This window comes from Diuraphis noxia, unplaced genomic scaffold, assembly GCF_037042655.1.
Source record: "Diuraphis noxia isolate RWA-SAM2 unplaced genomic scaffold, SU_Dnox_SAM2 contig0003, whole genome shotgun sequence".
In the NCBI taxonomy this organism is placed as follows: domain Eukaryota; kingdom Metazoa; phylum Arthropoda; class Insecta; order Hemiptera; family Aphididae; genus Diuraphis; species Diuraphis noxia.
Genome location: NW_028301713.1, coordinates 34,042,375 through 34,067,513, shown reverse-complemented (window position 1 = coordinate 34,067,513; position 25,139 = coordinate 34,042,375). Strand labels below are relative to the sequence as shown.

Below are 25,139 nucleotides of genomic sequence, written 5' to 3'. Positions count from 1 at the left end.
AAGTTAATAATAATTTAAAACACTTTGTTGTGGAAAATCTTAAATTTGCTAAAAAAAAGCATAATTGTTGTGTAATGGGTCGTTATTAATATGTGAGTATATAACGATATTCTCGGAAAATGAATTACGACAAAACCGAATAGGTAGGATACAAAAACTCGAAATTCGAATACCTCATATGTAGGTAGGTCTTCTTGTCTCTCATCTATTGACACTAAAAAATTTAGAAAAAGAACAACCGAACAATAATTTTTTTTAATATTATTTAAGTTTAAAATATTTGATTTTGAATTAAAAGACATGATTATTTCATGACGTAGTAATATATTTAGATTTATCTAAACAACATTTGTTATGCCTTAATCATGTTTATAAATATGTACGACACGATAATTATTAATTATTGTCTGTGTAAGAAACAGAGTCAATATTTTTCTTAATATTATACGAATATGTTTTATTATTATTTAGACATAATTAACAATGAAAACATTATATATTTTAAATGACTATACAATACAACTTTTTATATAGAAAAAGTCAGTTCAGTTCGACTATAGTAAACTTGTAAACGAATCATAATAGGTATTACGTGTTGAAAATTAAATCACGTTCAAACCAAATTCTATAGTTTTCATAGTTTTGTCAGACGACACCGTATTTTATGAGTTCGTTTCGATTGAATCGAGAAATAATTATACGACATATAATCTCAGGCCATCGCATACACTTTCATTACGATAATAATAATATAATACCTATGATTGTCACAAGCCGACCGGTCATGCCGAATGCGCAGAGGGCGGCGTAATTGACGCGTCGTAGACGATTTTAAGGGAAATCGGAAGAGAGGATAAGAAAACGGAGAGATTAATTCCTATACAGAATATAATAATATTATTATAGGTATATGTGTATCTGCGGGTCCGGTATAATGATTGAGGCGCAGTGCGGCGACCTAGTGGGTCGAGAACGCGCTCCGCACACGTGAGTCGCCGTAATAATAATTGGTCGAGCACGGCCTGCAAGGGATGGCCGGCGAAGGGGTGGTTGGCAATAGGGGTCGCTGGCGAGATAGAAGACCGGCGACTGTACGACGACGGCCGGGTGGCATTACAAAGTGGTGTCCGGGGAACCAGATTGGATATATGGGGCACCGCCACGCCGGTGATGGCGGATGAGAGATTCTGCGGTCTTCGACTACACACTGCGCCGCCGTATCCGCGGGCCTTAAATTAATGAACGACATCAACCCGAACCGGCACCGTTATTTATACGCGTCGGGAGACTTTCCCTGCAGAGTTCAACGCCTCGTCGTCCCCGGCAAGCCGAGCTTCTCGTCCGATTTATGGCCGGCACCCGTTGAAAGCGATAAATCTATTTGCCGCCGACCTTATATACGACACGTATAATATATTTTACATAGGTGAGTGTGGCCGTGTGATGTGAGTGTTTCGCGGATGGTTTGTATTATCACAATATTATAGCTAAGGGCGCTCACAGTCGATGTCCATGTCCATCGCTAGCTTTATTGTTCACGCGACTTCTGGATCGACAATCTCACGTATTTGAAAGTTCGTGATGGTTCATGCGTAGGTACCGATTATAAGACTTCGTAACCACATAACCTTCATCAATACGTCATTTATAGATAATCGCCGTGCACGTAACGTCCTATTGGATTTAATGATGATAATGTTTTTTTAATTGAAAAACTGATAATATTTTGTAATTTTTATCTACTATAGTCTTTGTATTATATAGGTACTGTATTCAGCGACGGATTGGTGATGTTTTATCGAAAAATAATTCAAAACGGCCAATAATACACTTTTTTTCTTTTTCCTTTTTTTAGTAAAACAAATTATCTTCAATACATGTTAAATACCTACCAATAGTTATTTTGCCACCCATTTTCGGCTTAAACAATAAAGTAACAAATGCAGTATAAAGTTTTAAGTCACAAATTTATATATGACTTATAATTTAATAGTTTTGTGTTGTAGCAATGAATAACGTCCGACGACTTAATTAACTTTATAATTTCAAAGAACTGGTCTCCATGTGAAATGTATGAAGTAAACTAATCACTCTATTTATTGTTCCATAACTTCATCAGAATCTGTATCATATTATTTTTTCTGGACATAACTATAGGCAAATTTCATTCACCGAATTCACCAGCGAGTATTAATAACATTGTTAATTAAAAATTATCGTACCTAAATGAGCCACTTAGTTTAAAAATAATAATTAAACGAGTTCCATAAACAAACCCACCTGGAAAGTTGCCAATTTCGAAATATTTCAAACCCAACCCTATAATCTATCTTGAATTTAACTGTATATTATATCAAAACATAATATTAGTATACCTAATTATATAATGTAAGATATTATGTTATATTACATCAGTATTTTGAACTAATACCATTTCAAACTATATCTGAATTAATGATCGGGCGAATATTTTAATTTATTATTTGACATTCACCCCCTCCCCCTATTTATATTTCAGCGAGATTCCTTGGTTTATATTATATTATGTATTTTATTTCGGTGCAGAGATTTGGTGGTACGATAACAATATTATATTATATATTATATTAAAACGTTAAAAACTAAACGATATACATTATTATATATGTATAATATTATGTAGTTATATATACATAATAATGTATAGCGCGCTCACGAATCGGTCTCATTGCTATTCCGAGGAGAACGCGGGCGGAGGTAGTTTAAAAAGAAACACTTTGGTTATCAGAAGTGAATTTGCAGATTAAAAGGGCCGCCACCGTGGAAAGAACAAGATAACTCCGGGTTCCGGTAACAAAGCGGCGGGGAAAAAAGTAGTCGACGGCGATGAAGGCAAAAGCACGGCGAGTGGGAGGTGGGTGAAAAAAATAAAAAGGCAAGCAACAAAGGTAATTCGACTCCTGAACCGGGGGTTAAATAATGATGGGAAGGTTTTTTCCCCCCATCTCTCTGGCCAAGATTTCTCTGTCGGATCTCCGTCCTGGTGGAGGCGGCAGTTGAGGAAGTGAGAGGTCATTAGCATTCGGAGGTCGAATAAACAGGGGTAAAAAAAAAAACGGTGGCGACGACGACGAAGGCGACGAAGGCGTACGGATAATCTTGTAGTTTTTTTTCGGTGAGAAAACAATTTCGAATCCCTAAACCGATTTATTGATAAGAATGGTTTTTAATTTAAACGACACTGGTTAACAATGAGGGTCCCCGAATCTAATTATTGAATCGCCGTACGACAAATGAGATGCAGCGAAAATGCTTGAGATCCACCGGAAATTGTTCGTATTTCAATTATTATGCTGGCGGCAGTATATTTTAACAATGATTAATTCTCATTGTTCTGGCTGCGTTTAATATAATATGTTTTTATGGGATACTTTTATTCTTCGGACACATTAATATTATACTAAAATTGACGTTAAATTATTGAACTTTTTGTTTTAATGAGCGACCTCTGAAATCGTGGTAGCAAAATTATTTTTGAATACATGCAGAATTTGCTGCCTAAATAGAGCTTATAGATTTTTTAAATAAGTTCACAACTGTTTGGTATGAAGTATGACAAACTTTCTTGAAAGGGTAACTCGTAGTTGGTAATACAGGTTTTGTATAAGTACGTCATTTTAGCTTTTCAAATGATTTTATGCAATATTTTTATTATAATATTATGTTGGCTAAGTTATAAGTTCTTATTTAATTTTCAATTGACAAATTGATGATTTACTTTCGAACATTTAATAGTAATGTGATACATCTGTATAATTTTGATATTTAATATTGATATTTCAATAAGTATAGGTATCTATACTTATTGGTTAAGAAATACTTACATCTATGGTTTTTATAGGTTAGATGATATTTATAACATTTTAAAGCATTAAAGTAGAGAAGTAAAGATTAAAGAATCTAAAGCGGATCACTTTGAAGATCAATATTTTTTTATTTTTTTTTTAGTGTATTTAATAGTGCATATGTGGTAAAATCCTATTTCTAAACCAACAAAACCAACAAAGAGAGTTTAGTGATTGAATATAATAATGTGTTTTATGATAGTATGATATTGTATGTATAAGCAAATAAACTAACAAATTATTATTTTACGCAGTGAATTGTCAAGCAGAAATACATGAATTTAGACTTAAAGCGGTGAGATAAAATAGATGTTCGGTCCCCCGGGCCAAATGTAAATCATTGTATTCTAAAAACGAATCTGAGTGAAGTTCTGTTTACCCAAGTCGTTGTTAAAAAGCAGACGCTTGCTTACGTTTATTTACAGTTTTTCATCCATTGCTGTTGTCACGATCTTCTCGACAACTATTGAAAAATTGGGAAATGACCTTTTTAAAGTTTGAAATTCAATATGAAGCGTTAAATTTTCAATGTAGAAAGGTATGGAAACTTTTTTATTTTTTCACTACCCCAAAAGTTTGACCGAAAAACTATATAAAAAATATAACAACACGCATCATTGTAATATTTGTGTACTGCACCTCCTCTCACCTCATTCGCGATCTAAAATGTCAAATATTTCGTTTTTTCTTTTAAAATAGTTTTAATTAAAAAAAAAAATTTGTTTAAATAAAATGTCTTCGTGTTCATTAAAATAAAAAACGTTTCAAGTAAAAAAATATTTGTTTAAAATGCCTCAAAATAAATATCACTGCATGAAAATGTATAATATAAAATAAAAAATTAACAAAACCGTTTAATATTATTTGACAATGAATACCGTTTATATTTTACCTATTATATTATTAAATCATTTTAAAAGTATGCAGTTAAACTATAATGTTTCTACAGAATGAAAAATACAGTTTTTATGATATTGTAATAGTTTTTTTTTTCAATTTGTGTAGAATAAAAGGTTATTAAAATAATACAAAACCAAAACTGGATAGTAAAAAATTAATTTGATATCAGTGTTTTTCAATCTATAACAAATACAATTTGATTGATGTAATAGAAAAGCGTCTACCTTCTACCTATTGCGACATCATTAATTGTTGATAGTTTGATACCAAAAGTCAGCGGTGCAGTGGCTACTTGCAGGCTTCGGGATAGTATATATTAATTAATTTTGGTAATTTATTGTACGTGTAAAATGTTATTGTTAGGCAGATGATATAATATTATAGCCTTAAAAAATAACAAAATGTTACAGCAGTAGTTATTATTACAGTATACTAAAATCATTGAAATAATATGCTAAAAAATTATGCATTCAACATTTTTTTTTCATTTGTTTAATAAAAAAAAAAAAAAAAATAGCAATAATAATAAATTAATAACAATAAAACAAATAATATCTGATAAGAGAACAACATTCACTTAATCTAAAAAATAATACAAGGGATGTACGTCATGAGTACCGACTTCGAAGATTTTGAATAAATAATCAAACATTATAATATGAACTAATGAACTTATAATTTTTTAATGTTATTTAAATTTATGAACGATACTTAAAGGAAAACATAAAAACAAATAGCTCGAAAATTATAAAAACATAAATATTACACCACAAATAGTACCTGTAAATAAACCTAAATAATACAAGTATAACTTAACTTACTAAGTATGTGAATTACAGTTTTGGCTCTGTCGTATAGCACTAAACAAATTTGTTTCAATATGACAATATTTACGACTGTTCACAACCAACAACAATATATACATTATACATGATAACTATATTATATAATACATGAGTCCTCTGCCCTGATTATTATAATATAATAATATGTTGCATAGCTATACAAGTAAATAATTATTCAGGACTGAGCGCGGACCGAATAACCGCGAGAGCGAAATCGAATATAATATATTCTACAATATTATAATATTGCCATGTGCGTATACACCTGATCTGTGTGCACTATAACAATATAATATATTATTATTAGCGATCGCGTGTGAACCAGAGTGTATATAACATAGGCGTATCGTCTGCGTTTGTAGTTAATTTCGTGTGCGTGTGCCGAGCACAGCAGTGTATTTATTCGGTCAGTAAACACACTGCAATTACGCGTACAAAGGTTTGTTGCGTTTCGAACACATATGCGGAAATGTCAGATGTCATGTGCCGTATCGAAGTTCGATGTACGCTCGCGTTGAATATTAATGATACGATATCCGAGAACTACCGATAGAGTATTAACTAATGATATTGTCATCATCATCATCATCATTGATATGTGTACGAGATAAAATATAGACACGAAGATTACAGCTGAAGTGGCTCCGCGGTAAGTCCGGAAATAAATATTTATTACAAAAATCAAAAAATAACTTACTTATAATTCCATTTAATGGGGAAAAAACGTGTGTGTTCTGAACAGATTCGTAGGACGCCACCACGTCATATATTGGTTATAGTTAGTTACTACTTACACTCTCGCGTTGAATCAGGTATATTCGTATAATAATATAATATTATACATTTATATCCATCCAATCCAATTCGTTATTAACAAATAATAATAACTTATTAAAGCAGTATATTATAGGTACAAGACAATAATTTGATTTTGTCAGTCAACAATATTCAACGACCAGTGACGTCAAAAGAGAAGAATCGTGGCCATAATCGAGATCCTTTATAATATTTGTTGACCCCTCTCACCCCATACTGCAATGAGAAAAGTCCTGCACCGCCGAAGACGATTTTATAAAATATGTGCGATGCAACGTTCACCACGAAATTACCAAAGGAATTGTGCCGGAGTAAACTTACAATAGCATTACCGAAAAAATCTTCGCAATAGATGAACATGAAATATTCGAATTTCTTGGCCCACGGGACCTTCACTCCCATCGGAACCACTCGGTCGCGTCTTCGCGGATATCATCGTACAATATATATTATTATATCATCGGTATATTTCTATATATGTATATCACGACGTGCTTTAGATAAGTTGGTGGTGTCCATGAGACGGCGACGATGACGACAAAACGTCACGCGTTTTTGTTTTCGCTCGGCGAATTTATGGATATATACCGCCTTCGCCCGAATGCGTTTCCGTCCGCACGGTCGCGCGCGTTATGATATTATATTATTATCCCTTCTGTGCGCGACAACAGTCGTGGCAGCTGTTGGCAACAAGTTCGGAATATTTCCCTACGCTTGCACCGAACAGAGCTATACATATACAGCGATGACTATATACGCTGCACTATATAACATTATGATAGAATATATAATACACAACTCTGTATACACGCTGCTATAATATACACCGACGACGAGAGCATACACGGCGGCGATCACTTTCACCACCCGCCACTACTCGCCCCTCCACACTCTCCACCACACCACTGAAGCCGCCTGATCGAGGCACATCGATTTTCCGCTCCGGAACCCCTCCGGCCGAAAGAACTCCATTTAATTGTGTATGGAATTATTCTGGGCCGGGACGATAACGAAAAAAAAAATATATATATACAATAAAGAAAAAAAACTACATGCCTTGATTATCTTCGGTCACAATAACACAGCCCTGATGAGGGCGCTTAATGAAAAATTCAATAATATTGCCCCCACCGCGGACGACCCCGTCGGATGATGACGGCGACGACGACGACGACGACAGCAGTGGCGGGGTTAGCTGAGGTGGAGGGTGGCTGCGCGGTCGACGGAGGGGTGGATTCGGAATTAATCAGTGCCCGAAGAATTCGGTTCGACATTGTTAGTCGGCGGCCTTTTATGTATAATACGTACAGAATAATAATAATAATAATAATAATAATAATGATTAAAAAAAAAAAAAAAATCCGAATAGAAATAATCGAAAACCGTTCTCCAGTCACTGCAAAGATGTAAATAAATTAAAAACGTCAACTTTTACCGACTCGCATATAGTACAATGGATGATGATGTGTAGGTACACTGCGGCGGCTTGCACGACGAGTGTTTTGTACGAAACGTACGTATAGTCTTGGCCGGTATTTCGGGTGCGTACACACGGTCGACCGAACAAAGGCGGCTCAGCTGTTGCCGCAAGGGTTGTGGAAAAGGTTAGACCGCGTATACATGAAGGGGGTGGGGGGAAACGGATAGCTGGCCAACTCTCTAGACGGCAGAAAAAGGGTTACGTCGTCGTTCTCGCATCGGTACTTTGGACTACAACGGTCCTACAACACACGCGTTATACGTGGTACACACGACGCCAAGTCCCGAAATCAATAAACAGCCCCCGCCGCCATAGCCACCGACAACGCCAACGCCACCGACTCTCCGTGGGGTCGAGCCCTGAACGTGATGGCTGGTTGCGGACAAGGGGTGGCAGGGTTTGAAAACTTTGCGTAATATGTTTCTTCGGACAGCGTTTCAGCTAATTTATTCACCGTTCCATATATTTATGTACATATGTGTGTGTGAGACCTGAGAAATCTAGACGAACATCATGTACGACCATACCATTGCAACCGATGCGTTATTGTAATAGCTGAGGTTTTGTGAGAAGATCATTGAAATATCGGTTTATTAACTCCAAATTCAAACTAGCTGGAGAATTTTTTAAAACTCATTATAGTGTTCTCTTTTACTATATAAGTTTATGAATTGTTCACATTAATATACGTTTATGAAACCTGAAACACGTAATCGTCCCAAGACTTTGTTTTGAGATGATAATAAATAATAATAGTTAGACCTTCTTACTATCATAGTATAGTCTTATCCAGTACCTAAAATCGGGCACGAATTTTTGTCGTTGCTTAAGGTTATTCCATCGCCATTATACTTATGCCTATATGTTAGTATGTTATAATGTATATCTATAGTTCTATACTTATATATACGTGATTCTACAAGGGATTGTCGTGAACAGTTAAATTATTTATTTAATCATAATCATAATAATAATAATACATTATGACTGATACATTTAACTAAAATTCGGTGAGAAAATCATAATGTTAAAAATAATAATTTTAAGCATACGCATGACACCTCTGTCTCGGAGTGCATTACCATGACCGAAATTAGTCTAACTCGATTTATGCCCGGAAAACATGACGTTTATATCGTATTCTGTAATAATAATTTTTACCTAGGTTTGTGACGATGATATCACAACGATCTTTATAATATAATATGTTTATAATAATCGCCATACGCTGTTTGTGGGTATAATCACTAATCGACGCACGTAGAACATTTACATGTCATTACTTTAATACGTTAAATATTATAATTATTATTATGGTATTATAGTGTTATAATCTCATAACGTAAAAGTTTCGAGACGGATATGTTTTTATACTTCTTTGCGAGCAATTTAACGTTTATCTCGTTTTAAAATAAAGTATAAACCACTATACAAGTATTGCTTTGTGTATTAGATTTCTATGCTAACGATAGTCTGATGTAAAACGTGATAAAAACATATTATTATACTGCGTTTATTGTTATTTGTTTGTCAGCATCTGCACAGTTAACCAAAACGAAAAGCGTATCCTACAATTAATAATTCGTACAATTAAAATATACGTATTATCGGAGAGCATAAGAAATGTGAGAGTAATAACTATATTTTTGAAATGATTTTTACATAACATTAAAATGAATTCATTGAGATCGGATCGAGTACATAATCTCTTAAGGGTTATTGCTATTACTTATTAATAGGTACTGCAGTGCAGTTATCATTACAGTTAAAACAATTGATCAACATTTTTTCGTTCGTTAGAAAAAATATGAATAATTATTCATCGCTGTCATAATATTTAGATTTTCCTCGTTTAATGTATTCGTTCGAGATCCAAAATTCATTAAAATATTGTTATGATATAATATTTATAGTATTAGGTTAATCGGTTGTAAATATTGTAAATCGAATCATGGCAATTCATGGAGTTTTTTGATAATCTTGGAAAAATAACATCGACAGAAAAGACCAATAGTTACAAAAAGGTCAAGACATATTATACATGATTAAAAACAAAGATAAGTTAAAATGATTGGGTTCCATTTTTTTTTTTAAATATATATACATATATATTTGATTGAACAATTTTGTTTGCTTCGTAAATTATAATTATGTTTTAGTTTTTTCAGGATTGAACCTAATGCGGAACCCAAGTTGTGGGATTTAATCGATCTGTTTTTGGTTGTTTATCAAACAGTCAGCTATTATATAATATTTTTGACGGTTGACATATAGTTCCACAAGTTTTACAAATGTGAAACTCCTCTCAGGCCATCAAGAAATCATGAGTGATTTTTGTGTGTCTAATGCGAAGTCTGTTGAGGTACTGTATCTTCGTTTCTGTTGAGCTTTGGGTTTACCCAATGATGGGATATCTCTTTTGATTTCATTTAATTTGGTGTTTTTTAAGTTCCAGATTTTTGCCGTTTATTTTTTGTATATACGTTGATGAGAGTTTTGGCGCGTCGTCGTATGTCAATGGAGTTATTAATATAGTTTTGAAAACAACAACAATTTATTATATAAACACGTGTTAAACAAATCGTCAGCAAAAAGTTAACTATAAATTATAAAATACATTTTAAAGCGATAGGCATCATCCGTTGTGTTGACGTTCCTCGCACTGACACAACAATTATTATCGTATGTCATGTCATACATAACAATAAAAATTAATTACGACGGCGTTTGTAAATTATTACAGTGTAAAGATACGTTTAACACATATTTTGCTCATTATATTAAGCGATCCGTCAAACTAAGTTTGTATGGGTACGGTAAAATTTATGGAAACATTCTACAAGAAACGGAATTCGATGGATTGTAAAATTACATTTTACTGGTATACGCTTAAAGTCGCTGGTGTAAATGTAAAGTAATGAATGTTAAGTTATAAAATAGAATATGAAGAGTGAAGATCACTGTGAGACTCGATGGAAAAACTTTAGAACAAATTTTGTTTTTTAACTATTATATTTATTATAATATTAGGTTTTATTATTTACATTTAACTCAAGTTGTACCTCCATAATTTACCTAGCTAGTAAATTATTTTCATAAAACTTAATCGAATAATAAATACATACATTTAATAATCGTTTTCGAACAATACCCAAATTGGCAAAATTCAATTTATTTGTTATTATATAGAAACGTATATTTCGTTCGAATCATGATTATGTATACGTTATAATTTATAAGTATACGTATTATGAATTCAGTAAATCGACGTTATGCTATTTATGCGTTTTATTTTTTATCTTAATAACAATGTTACCCTTAAAAATGTTATTTCTTCGACATATAATATACGAATTAAAAATTTAAGGTATTAAAATTAAAATGTATTACCTTCCTACCTACTTATATACTTTACTTATACATAATTAAGCAAAATATATAGGTACTATTACTTCTGGTGCATGTGTTTAATTTATTTTTGTGTTCTGTATTTGCGTATAGGAATTAGTCTTAAAAGTATAATTCCAGTAAGTAAGCATAACTTACCATGATTTAAAAATTAGTTTTAACCCAACGTGCACCAGTATGAGAAACATATTTTACTTCGGTTATTTATATGTAGACTCAACTGGTTTTAGAATCCAACGGCCTAGGTGTAAATTGGGACGAGAAAAAATCACCCAGACCTTTATATATTTATTATGAGGGATCGTAATCCAAACAGTACAGATGTGGAAATTAAAATGTCCTATTTTAATGAATTTCATTCTAATAATATCAAAATAAATTAGTATGCATAATACACTATAAAATATATTAATTAGTAGCACCTACTTGTATTTTATATTGTATTTTTGATATTTTATTCAAATAACATAGAATGAAGTATATTTTTTTTTTTATGTAGATAGCTATGTACCTGTGTAATTTAAAAATCTACACTAGATTTGTATACGAACATATTTTGGTAAATTCAAATATCTTATACGTGAGTATTATTCAAATAAATTAACCAGTTAAGTTTTTGATCCAAATATATCAATAATAAATTGTAGCTTTATATTTTAACATAGTAATGAGATTATTTTATTTGTTGAAACTATTTGATATCAGGTTATAAATATTATAACAATAATGGAAAAGAGTTAGAACCTATATATGTTTAGTTTTTCTTTATGCTTATATCACATACGTTTTCACCCAATTGAGTAAATTCTAGCTTATAATATTATCGCGAACTATAACAGAGCTGTAACAGTGGTAAAGCTTCGATTGAACAAAAATTGTTTTAAACACCTACAGCTGTACATTTATACGTATACTATTTTCCATTTATAGGAAAACAATTTTAGCGTACAATCCCCCACAGATTTGGGTAAATTTCATTAATATATGACATGTAATCAGTGCGAGTATAGCTATATATATTATATAATAAGTATTATCAATTTAATATTAACTATGTTGCAAGTTGTTTTTTTTTTTTTCTAAACATTCACCTACGCCAACACGGGGATGTCCTTACTCTCAGGAATTATGTGAAAAATGCCGAACGACATCGACATCGATACCGACCTAGTATACTTCCATAACAATTAATGGAATTCCCGTATATAGTTGGCCCGCGATATGTTATTTTGACGTATCCGTGCGAATTTAATTAACTTGCGGGCGCGCTGGGCAGGTAGGTATGCGGGAACTAGCGCGAAATTCCACACGTGCCGATTACACGCGGGCGCCCCGCGGTAATGTCGTTATCACGGGTGGCACCTTTCAGTGAAATGGGCTGTGAATGCGGGGTTACGGATTCGGCGGGTAAAAGAGTGGGACGAGTGTGAGCATACACGAATAGGATGGTGAGGAGGGGAAGGTGACGCGCACCTATGTAATGCACGAAGGATAGCGGGATGATGATTATATGTGCGCACACAGGAGCAGGAATAAACAAATATCCTCGCCGATATAGTCCTCATCCGGGGCAGGGTATACACGGGTTTATATAGATGTATAGAATTTATATACACACGCGCGCGCACGCGGAGAGCAGCTTAAACATCGTTGGGCTCCCCATGGGAACATAATCCATCCATCGCCGCGCGCCAGCACACAAACGCGCTCACGGAATAATTATTAATTAACGTCCCTCACTCGATTCTTCGATTAAGACGCTCGGAGGGCTTAGGTCCATGTATATCGTATATTGTATATATACAATGCATAAGACGCACTTTGTATATAATGTGGAGCGCAGAAAATGTTAAGTAAATTATATTATATATGTCACGCGGATTGATGACGTTCGCCTTTTGGTCCGTGTCAGTCTCTAGCGTTATTCGTTTTTTACGTTTTGCGACGATCGCAGTACACGCGGTGTCCCTCTCAACAACAACATCTTATATGTATATTCTTATATACGCGTACACCACCTACGCGATGTGCACATCATGCAGTGCGCCTAACCTGTAGAGGGAGAGATTGTTGAAGTCTGAGGACGTGTAACGTATATTGACTTGGCAACGCAATGTATGATGCGAATTAGACGACAGTGTGTAATATGATATCATTGTAATATTCAAATGGGTTCGTGTGTGTGTGAAGATAACGCAGCTGGGTGGTTATCGACCGGACTTTATGCGGTGGCGGTGGCGGTGGTGCAGGCGTGGTGCTCGTGTCCAAGTCTTCGGAGGAGTACTACGACTACTATATAACACAGCTATACTATGCATCGCTACGACGACGACGGCGGGGGCGGCAGCAGCGGCGGAGGCACTGGGAACGGAGGCAGATGGTGAACAGTGGTGGCCAAAACCGGCGGAGGCCAACGTGGCTATCGATTGTGCACGGCACGCGTTTTTGGCACCCACTGAACGGTCATCCCGTGAGTCTATCGCACGTTTCCTTCGCCCCTACCCTCCCATCTCGCAGAATAACCCGGACACGCACGCACACACACACACACACGCACATACACACCCCCGGGGAGACAAGGTAGCGCAATCGCATGTTAACGATGTGGAATACAAAACAGCCTCGGACCTCGATCGCCTCCTCCGGTGCTGCAGTCGCCACCTTCACCCTGTCGCTTTACACGTCTTTTCAACCTCAATTATATAGGGACGGTTCGGCCGCTGGCCAGCTTTCCGGAAGAGCTGCGAATAAAACTTTGTAACCCGGCACGTCCGCCGCTATATGCTTGTATAGTATATATATATATTATATGACTGGGTGAGAGGAAATTCGTTAAATCCACCGCCACTGTCCGTCTATCCGTCACTACCCACCATTTTCCGCCCCTTCCACTCCCCCGGAAGCCGCTCTTTGTCCACCGTGGCCGATCATCGTGACCCGCGGGCTACCGCGTCGTCTATATCTAATTTGAATTCCAAAGTTCCGCCCGGTCGTTTGTGTGATGTGAACAGGGAACGCTTAAAGCTCGTAGGATACCACCCCGGACCGCTGCTACCCTATATACCAATGTTATCTGATTACCGCGACGGTACAAAGGGTGACGGCGGCGGCGACAATAATATGCTTTTATATTAAAACTACCCAAAGGGAAGCACTCGAGAACATGACACTATATTAGGTATACATTCATAATATGTAATATATATTACGTATATATGTGATGTCACACGTGTTTGAGCCCTGCAATCGGTGGCGTCGATTCGAGTGCGAGTCTTGCGCAGTCTGTATACATGGTACACATACATAAAGTGTAGGTACAGCGATATATATGTAGAGAACTCGAGAAATTTGATTATTCGCCGGCCAGGTGAATCGGATCACGTCACGTGTGTCTGGTGATATTATATAATATACAGGATGTAATAACAGAGACAACTGACAGAACGATACGCGTATAAGCACTATTCTTATTTTTTTTTTTCTCAGACATGCGATAATGATGATTATTATCGTGTACCTAAACCATATTGTAAAATATAAAATATTTAAATATTGATGTGAAAATAAGTATTATTATTGCACTAGGTTTGTTTATTAAACAATTTTAATAGCTATATTTTTGTTGCGCCCTGTATGCATATATTTCTAATATATATATATATATATATATATATGTTATGTATTGTACGGCACAGCCGATGAAAGGGAGTGCGTCTCTGTGTATATACTGGGATTACGAACGATGCATTATACACACGAGATGATGTGTATAATATTGTGTGTGTGTGTGTAAGTCGCGGCCCTCTCGGACGTGGCGTTGACCTGTGTTTGAGATTCGAACTACATCACTGCTCATATATTATAATGAACACAATGGTAACCCGGTATAGAGAATTGCGGTCCGATTCGGTTACAACATAATATTTTATAATATTATAATGTCGCGGTAATATACGACTGGCCGGCTCATTGCACAATACAGGCCGGTGCAGTAGTCAACACTCGAACAGTAAAATATCTGCCGCTTTGGAAGACGAAAAAAAAATATTATAATAAATTCTCGCGCGCGTTCAGAGTTCGAAATATATTCTTTATAATGTTCGTTTTTTGTTGCTTAAACGATCGTTTCGACAACGGTTGATCGATCCCGCGAAAAGAAAAAATATACAATTGAATCCGTAAAATACTGATCTGGGCTTTATTGTACGTAACAATATATAACACATTGTGATATTCAAACCAACTGTGAAATATTCAATTTTTTTTTTTGTTAAGCCAGTATTATAAAATTCTGTCGAAATATTTAACGTAATTCCAATTAGTAGATATTGAAATACAGATAAAAAAAATAAATATTTATCACTCAATATTCAAATATTAATGTAAAATATGTAGATTTTATGTTACTTACACATAAAAAATACCGTATAACTAGAAATTGCATTACTCTTCTGTCAGTCCACCAGTCCAGGCCTCCGTTGCCTCCGCGCTAAGGTTAGCCGCAAAACCAATGCATGATGGTGTCTATTTTATAAAAAAAAAATGCCATTAGTTCATTAACATTATTTTTGTACTGCTACAATGTTAAAATTAATTATTGAATGTCTCAGATTCTGCGGAGATTGATAAATGGCATATTCATTTTACAGTTTTTATCATGTATCGACTTTGTGTTTTTTTATTATTATTTATTATTTTGTTTTTTTTTTTCATGTCTGAAGATACGTTTTGTAGTAAAAGTGCTCCAATCATAAACTTCGATAAAAGTTTCTGGTATAAAATTGGATCTAGTTTGTAATCTTGTAGTTCAAAAGTGAACTGTGGTCTATGATTTTGAACATATTATTATATTATTTAAATTTATAATCGCAAGTATATCATTATAATTTATATTATGTTTAACATGTTTAACATGTATTCGATAAAAAAAAAATTGTTTTGTTAGTGCATATTGTATGACACGTGAACAACATTTCAAATTATAAGTGCCGGTACGCGATGTACATAGTCACATATCGTTTCAGTGATTAATTTCTGCTTTTCGTTAATATTATTCGAAATTACATTCACCCGGAACGTTGATTGAATGTTACTTGTCTGTAATAATAAAACCCCTTACCAGCATTGTCGACGGGCGTCTTTAAATCGTATTACCGCCCTGTTAAATATTATTAATAAAATAATTCGCGTGTATATGTGTGTTCTTAATTGCATTTGACTCGGATTAATGAAGAGAATTCTCAAGTAGTGAGAAATTCATAATTTATGACGGTATCAAACACGTTACATTCAAATTACTTTAGGCAAAACGTCGGCCTCGTTATTATTACAACAATAACATCACAACAATAAAGACGGAAATTGAGCAATACAATATATATATTATATATTTCTATTGCACTGCAGTTGTGAGGGAGGAAGGAAGGTATATTATACGTATACGGAAATGGAAACGATTGGCGATTCACATAAAGTAGTCAATTCTCGTAAAAAATGAGAAAAAACACCTGATATCAACTATACTGCCCAACGGTGATGAGAATCAAAGGGGAAACCAATTGGCAAAGCGCCTTCGGACATAAAAAAAAAAATGGTTCGGGGTGAGAGACAGTGTTCAGTGGGAAAGAAGAGAAGTGGTAGAAAAACAGTTTGTCTTTGGGGATATTAAACTAGGCTGGAGATCGTTTGTTTTGTTACTACTACCACCACCACCACCACCACCACCACCACCACCACTACTACTACCACTAGTACCACCACCACCACCACCACCACCACTTCTACTTCTACTACTATTACTACCAAAGCTGCGCCCGGCGTTCCGGCACGGTGGCCGTGGAAAATAGATTAGATCAAGTGGTCTGTTGGCGTAATGGACTCCAATAACTCACCGCCTGGGACGACTACCTCGGACACTTTGTCTTGGTCCAATCGAACTGCGTGTATATAATATACGGTACGCCGGAATTCGCCCCTCGGACGCAGCCAATTTCCTGAGTGCTGGTCGACCGATCGCGGCAGGACGAATGCGACCCGATAATAAAAAATAAAATAAAATGCCGTATCACGAGCGCAGTAGTAGTATATAATTGATAGATTTTATTGTTTACTATAGATCGTTTCGAAATAACGAGGTACTTCACCTACATGACAAAAAAAAAAAAATAAATAAAATCTAAAATTATAAACGAATAGATAAAAATACCTATATTATACTAAAGACGTATGATAATGATACGGTTCCGTCGGACGTAGATTATAACAAATATATTATGATGAAATAATATTATTAGTATAATTAATATACAACGTACGTGCGTTCTATTGTACGATGACGACTTTTGATCGGGCGGCCGTCGCTGAGTTATGTTAGCCTGTAGGTCAGATGCCACAAATAATGTAATCAAGAAGAGCCAAACGCCGAGGTGCTCCATTAGCGAAATTAGTTTCTTGTTGCAAACGATCTCGTGCCACCCCCACCCCGCCCCGACAACACCTCTTCCCCATCACCCGTCATAACCCGCGGTGCCTCCGCCACCGCCGTCTCTCGTGCCCGGAGAATAAACACACGCCATTTTGTTGCGTAAAACTTAAAAGCTGCTTATTAGGTTATCGGCTTTACGGAAGTTGGCCGCCTCCACCGCCACTACCGCCACTGACGCCAACTCGAGACCCTTTAGCCTCGAGTTTCCCGTATAACGGCAGAGCGGCGGCCGTATTGCCAAAATTGTTCGCCTTTAATGACCGGCTCTAACCAATCTCGAAATTAATATCCTCAAAACTTTCGATGTAATTTTAATAATTGAATGTCTTATACATGAATAGGCGGTAAAAAAATTCAACAAGCCCATCGTGAGTTTCAAACGCAATCTGTTCATATTTGGTGAACGACGCTTGCTTATATAGGTACAATAGGTACATAGGTATATACCTATTATAATATAAAGACAGAAAAAAAAACACAGAATTTTTTTTCTTCTATTTAATTATAGATTCAAATACATATACCATTAATATAATAGTTTAGTGTTCACGTAATAATACTGACGAAATCGAGTGCTCTACTATTTAGAACATTGGTATAAAATTATTGAAATTCCAAGTAAGTACCTATAATAGCATAATAGCTATAATAGGCATAAAGCAGCTGAGCAGCTGAATCAGTGACACGATATGAGATTTTTTTTTTTTTTTTTATTTAAATAAGGGCTTCAACTCCTGAGGTTATTAGCCTGCAGTAAATACAAAATACAAAATAGTAGTTATAGAGTATGATCTTAAAGCTATGGGGACACATTATGGTTGACAATAGAGGGATTTTGTAGAGTATATGTACATTCAATTATTTTTCTAAATTAATTTTTCTAAGCCTATGTTTTTGAGAAGTTTTTATTTAGAAAAAAAATTTTTAGTAGAGTTCGTAATTTTATTAAATTGAAGAAACTGTATATAATAAACTGTACAAAATACCATAATCTTCGCGTAAAATTCTAATGGTTACAAATAGTCAGGAAGTGTTGGTATGTATCTAAACATTGTAAATTGTTTGAGTGAAAACCTACGATAATATTATGAAATAAATACGATTTAGTAGCACCATTATAATATGATATACCACCTATTTGTATAACGCTATATAGCCATCTACTTCATTCTCAACGGTTTGTACACGTATACAATATAATACTATAATATTATGTTTCGCACTGATTAAAGTAGAAAACGTGGCTGTATTCGCGAATGGATGTAATTTATATCGAGGGGGGATGGAAGTAGGTACAATAATCGTATGTGCACCACCTGCAGTACCCATATATACGTGCTCGAATAATCTGACAAAGGTCTAAAATGTAATATTAAATTATAGCCTATAATGAATATTGCAGCAGTATCAGCTGAATTTATTGAACCCGCACGATTGGACTTGAAATCAACGGTCAAGAGACATGGGAATTGGTGCAATAAAGTGAACTAATTGGTTCCGGATAAAAATAACAGATACAACTTTTCGAATTGGTTCTTCTATACTTGAATATACAAAATATTTTTAAGATCTGATGACTGATTCGTTTTACCGAAAATTTAATTTCAGAATTTTAATCTACCAAATCAATTGTTTTCAATTCATTTAAAAATAGATTAAAATTATAATATGTAAAGTATTATGTTGTTATCTAAAACAAAAGGAATATTAATTAACAGTTTAAAAAAAACCTACCCTCAAAAGAGAAAGTTAATGGCGAACAAAATAAATTAAAATATTTAAAATGGAATTTGTGCCAAATTTAAGGATTATAATTCGTAATCGTAAACGCTATACTACCAATGTTGTAAATGTGTATATCTACTATACATTCTTTTTTATTTTTATAATTATTTATAATTAACTATATGACTTGTTTGGTATTGGATTGGACTGTTATTAATATATAGTGCGATTCGCCAAGCATGTTCACCCCTTTATACATCAATAATGCTGTTATTCAAAATCTGATTTTTAGTATACTCCGCAAATACCTAATAAATAAATACTATAACTATACTAAAGGAGTGTCTTGTTGAAATTCAAACTTCCGTTTTTTTTCAAGTGAGAATCTATTTTGGTTCATGTAATATATAATATAACAAAGGTTGCAGGACTTCCACTATGACTAAAATTAATATTGTTCCATGATCTTGACGGATGACCGAGTTGTTACTTTGGCAATTGATTGGCATGATGGGTATATAAAATAATAATTGAGATACGTAACAATAATATGTCCTATTGGCTCATTGCCTTTATGCTTGTTTAGGTGCGGGATGTCCTTGGATCATATACTATTGATGTAGCCACTCGGTATATACTTGTATATTAGATTTGAAGCCAAAATGACCGAAAACGCTAGAGCCTTGGTTATTACTGCGCATGCGTAAATGACTGATAATAGTATATGATAATAGTATAGTATATGATATTATTATGATCATATTATTTTTTGTGATAATTTATTAACCAATCAGAATTACGCACATGAGCACAAACAGTCGGGGCTCTGGGTTATTCTGGCTTCAAGAATTAGCCCGATGGCTTCATCCATTGTATATGATCTAAGAGGATGTCTAGCTACTCAAACGTATAAATTATAACACTAGATATTCTAGAAACTTCAGAGTCTGTGTAAAACGGGAAGGAAACTATTGTCAGTAGAACATACATTCACTTCTCCGCTGCAATTGAATAACTAAATTTTTACATACATTATGGTTGTATTATTAAATTAAAAAGTCCTTTGAAATCAATTATTCCTATATGTTATGAACTGATCCAACTCGTAGGCATTTATATGTTCATGTTCCTTATATACAAGGTGGAAACATATTATTTACACATTATTATTTATGTATTACTCACCGAAATTATTATATAAGTACGCGTAGGTAGCGCTTTTGTTTTATGAGTTCTCCAGAAAGTAATCTTAAAGTTCAATAGTGCGAGTAGAAGTGTACACACACACACTATAATATGACGTGGTAAATACCATGTTTAGCTACTATACCTACTTGTTTAAGCCATACTCAGTTTTCTGTTAAAACGTCCGCAGGCGGTCATATAACTTATCGTCGTATACTGAAAATGGAAAATCGATAGGTATATTAGGTAATATGACATGGCAGACACGCGTACTATGTATAACATTATTATATTATATATCACAATATAACATGTCAGGCGTGTCGACATTTTTTTTTACGAAAATTACGTCTTCGTGACCTTGTTGTAAATGTACGAATTTAGTTGTATGTCTTTTTATCATTTTGTTCACGTCTCCGAGATAAGAAAATAAACGCGTGATTTCAAACAGTAATTATTATATTATATTAAAATTAAAATATTTAAGACATACGATTATAGTGATTATGAATTACAACATTCGGCGATTCGATGACACTGGTGTGGGTACTAAACAATTCCTCTTATTAATATTAATTACTATTATAATTTTACTGGTGCGGGTGGTTTTCGCGCGACTTCTAAATACAAATATCACGACGCGGACTATTACAAAATTATATAACTACCAAATAAAACAATAAAATCTCCAGCTGTTTCCGCTCTCTAATCAGAATAGTTATCGTTCAGACCTATAACTATCATAAAAATGTTTTGAAAAGTTTGCATTTATTTCCATTCAACTGTAAAAAAAATAAGTATTTAAAACACATTTTAATCGTAATTAGGTAGGTACTGTATAATAAACGAGTTCGCTAAGTACCTATATGTACCTACCTATTTAACATTGGTCAGAAACGTTTGGTATGTTGGTCGTCGGAAAACTTTTGTTTTACGTCCTATTATTTCAACTATAGTTATAATAACCCAAAAGTAACCTTATTATCATTCCACCTTTTTTTTTTTTTTTTGTCACTTCACTCTGATTCAACAATTATTATTAGGTACTCTAAGCACCAGCATTTTATTCGCGTAGAGACATAATATTCCAACCTCGTGTACGCACGAAATCGGTTTTAATTAATTAATTTACTATGCATCGTTGTACAAATATTTCGCAATGACCGACGCGATGATGATCAAGAATTTCGCAAACAATATTATAATATACGAACCACCGTGTGACACGGTCGGAATTTTTGTCACGAAACTTCAGACAAAAATCACAAACGTATATCATAATAATAAATAAAACTAAAAGTACCTATTGTAAAAAAAAAATCATAAACCACCGCCGGCGCTTGCAATTAAAACATTTAAACTACAGTGAAAGTGTAGACCCTATGCTTACTTTTAGCGTGTTCAGAAAACAGTACGGAAACATTTTATAGAGCATATAAATCGTTTTCGTTTATGATGACCCTCCTAATCCATAAATAATTCAATCAACCTTACCGGTATATAAATTATGTATCTTAATAGCCATAACAAATCTTAATTTTGAACTTCTACAGTAGATTGTTAAAATAAAAATAAATCGACCGGCTCTCTTTACGTTGCAGTTGTATACGCATTTTTAATATGCTTGATGGCAATTTTATAATACGCGCAATAATTTCAATAATATTAATTATTATTGTATTATTATAGTCGAATTTATGGATTCGTGTATTATGTATACGGTATACCTACCACATATCATGTGACGCAGGTGCAGAGCTCGCGTTTATAAATTGAGCTTACTAACGTTGTGGGATATATTAAATAATATTTATAGGACGATAATAATAATAATAATTACATTGAGTAACGGCTGCAGTGTGGGAGCCTTTACACTGTCCTGTAGCAGTGGGAAAGGGCGAGAGGGGATTTAAAATCCAAAACTTTCCGCAACGCGTGGTGCGTTAAACTGCGTCTGTTTTTGTAACGAATCGTATTATGCCGCGCTTTCGACAGGAAGATTATATTATTTAAAAAAACAAACAAACGGAGAACGAGACTTTTGTTTTATTTCTGAGACGAGTTTTTTTTAATGCTCCTTCGCCAGATTCTTGTCTCTCGATTTTTTACCCTCTCTGCCAACTTCACGCAATTAAACACTCTCCCTCGCACCTCGTGACCCGTCTCGAAAAGTCGGTTTTTTTTCCTCCCGGTTGGTTTCTGATGCGGTAACAGTTTGTAATTCGCGTAATCATGACACGGTGACGTCCTGTCGCAGTTAAATTCACATCACATCACATAATAATAGACCTTATTCTAACATAAGTATGATATTATAATACTTATATTAGATACCGGTTTTCAACCTTTTTGTATGCCAGTGTCACTATAGAATTTCAGATATTTTTAGATTTTTACACACAACTTGGATGAAAATCGAAATTTTATTAAGCGAGCTTCATATGGTATGCATAATGATATAAATATATAATGCTTAATATTAATAGAAATTCTAATTTTTCGCCATCATAGCCACATACTATCTATATGAGCTTTCCGCAAACAACAGATTTACAAATATAGATTTAAGGTTTTTTCTAGACAAAATTCAATATCGCCATGGAACCGAGTGGGTTATGGAAGTTTTGAAGCCTTTCAAAACAAATAAAAATAATATATGATACATTGATACGTAATAACTAATTATAATTAGATAAAAAACAAAATTAGATTTATTCCTCGCACACAATAGTTTTCGAAATAATAATATAATCTAGGGTTAAAAATTAAAATAAACATTTGATATGAACTATAGCGGATGGATGATATTAGAATGGCCATAAGGATGTTTAACGTATTTATTTTGTCGGTATAAATTCTGTTAATTGAAACCTAATACTTAAACATTCAAAACCTGTTAAATAAGCAAAATTTTATAATTTTTTTTTTTTTTTTTTTTATTAACATAAAGGCTTCAATTACTAGGATTATTAGCCTAATTTTATAATTTATAATATGATAATAGCAATACATATAATAGGTTCACGTCTTATATGCCATTAGATTCTATAAGTATAAAAATGTCCATTAAACATTAAATGATCCACTCAAATTCATACCTAGACCAGGTAAAATCAGAGTAACAACCTAAAGTGATAGTAGACGGTGTAATTAAAAAAGTAAGTATAGGTGCATCGATTTTATAAAAAAAGATTGACACCGGATTATCGATTGGTTGCTCCGAAAATATCAATCTATATTTTCTTTCGACAGATATTAGATTAAATGTGCTACTAGATATAAGTCGATATACACACACCGCATATTAAATATGTGCTGGCGAAAGGTAATAATAGTCACAACCGAAAAGTTGTTAAACCTGACGTATATTACGGTCATTTACGCGAACGCCATTCAGTTAGATTTTTTTTATATCAAGATATTTTTTTATCAGACAACTGAGTTCATTTGGCAAGTTTTCATCTGTATAGGTGGTGAAAGCTGTGTTTCGAATTGATTTTTGTTTGGAGGGTGGCCACCTTTTTTTCACGCCTAATTTAATTATCAGCGCTCAAATGGTATATTGTCCATCTTGCAGTGTTTCGTCAGTTTAGTGTCCTTGCACAACTATAGGTATATACAATATTTTATAACAATCGGCCGAATCGATGGACGATCTATAATAGGCAGGGAGCGCGATGATGGGTTGACGACCGTGGCAGTGACGCAAAAATGGCAGACGCGCGAATGAATGAATCATTAAATCGGGTGAAATTGGTGTCTTCTGTGGCGTTGACGTTTCGGGCGGAGCGATGACAATGACAGACGCAGGAATCTCTGTACTTCCCAGTTCAATTTAAAAAAAAAAAAACTTTTTAACGAGCTTCTTTTCATCGGGGATGAGTAAAAAAAAAAAAACCGTTTTGAAACGACGTCGCGGCAATTCGAACTGTTCTCTTTCCTTTTACGTTCACCAAACGGTAGGCGGCTGATGTAACGGAATAAGAGAGCGAGTGAGATGGTGAGAGACAGAAAGAGAGAGAGAGAGAGAAAAGGCCGCGATGTCGTCCACCGGAATGAGAAAAAACTACTTGACATTGCGTCGTTGACGCGTATATATATATATATATATATATATGTATAAACGCTCTGAGCTGTTAAAATAGGTAAGTATATATTCAGTGTTTTATTTTTCTTCTTTTAATAATTTATTATTTTATTAAAAACTCGAACGGACTCCGCCGAAATGCGTTATTTATCTTCGCGATGGCCGCGTGACGTGGTGTCCGCGCCAAACGACAATATTATTATTGTTATATGATATGATAGTATACTGTTTAAGGTCGAGCCTAATCAGAGTTGACGAACATTGACGGCGAAAATGTTAATCGAATTATTATGAAATTGTTATAATATTACAGGGTGATCTACGA

The 25,139-nt window shown here is 34.3% G+C and overlaps 1 long non-coding RNA gene across 1 annotated transcript in view; it reads right to left on the bottom strand.

The window, feature by feature from the left end:
• LOC149057256 (uncharacterized) overlaps positions 1 to 25,139 on the bottom strand; it is a 115,184-nt gene that overhangs the window by 56,421 nt on the left and 33,624 nt on the right. The window contains exon 2 of the long non-coding RNA XR_016191016.1: positions 15,745 to 15,857. This is a non-coding gene — a long non-coding RNA (uncharacterized LOC149057256). The remainder of the gene's footprint in view (positions 1 to 15,744; positions 15,858 to 25,139) is intronic.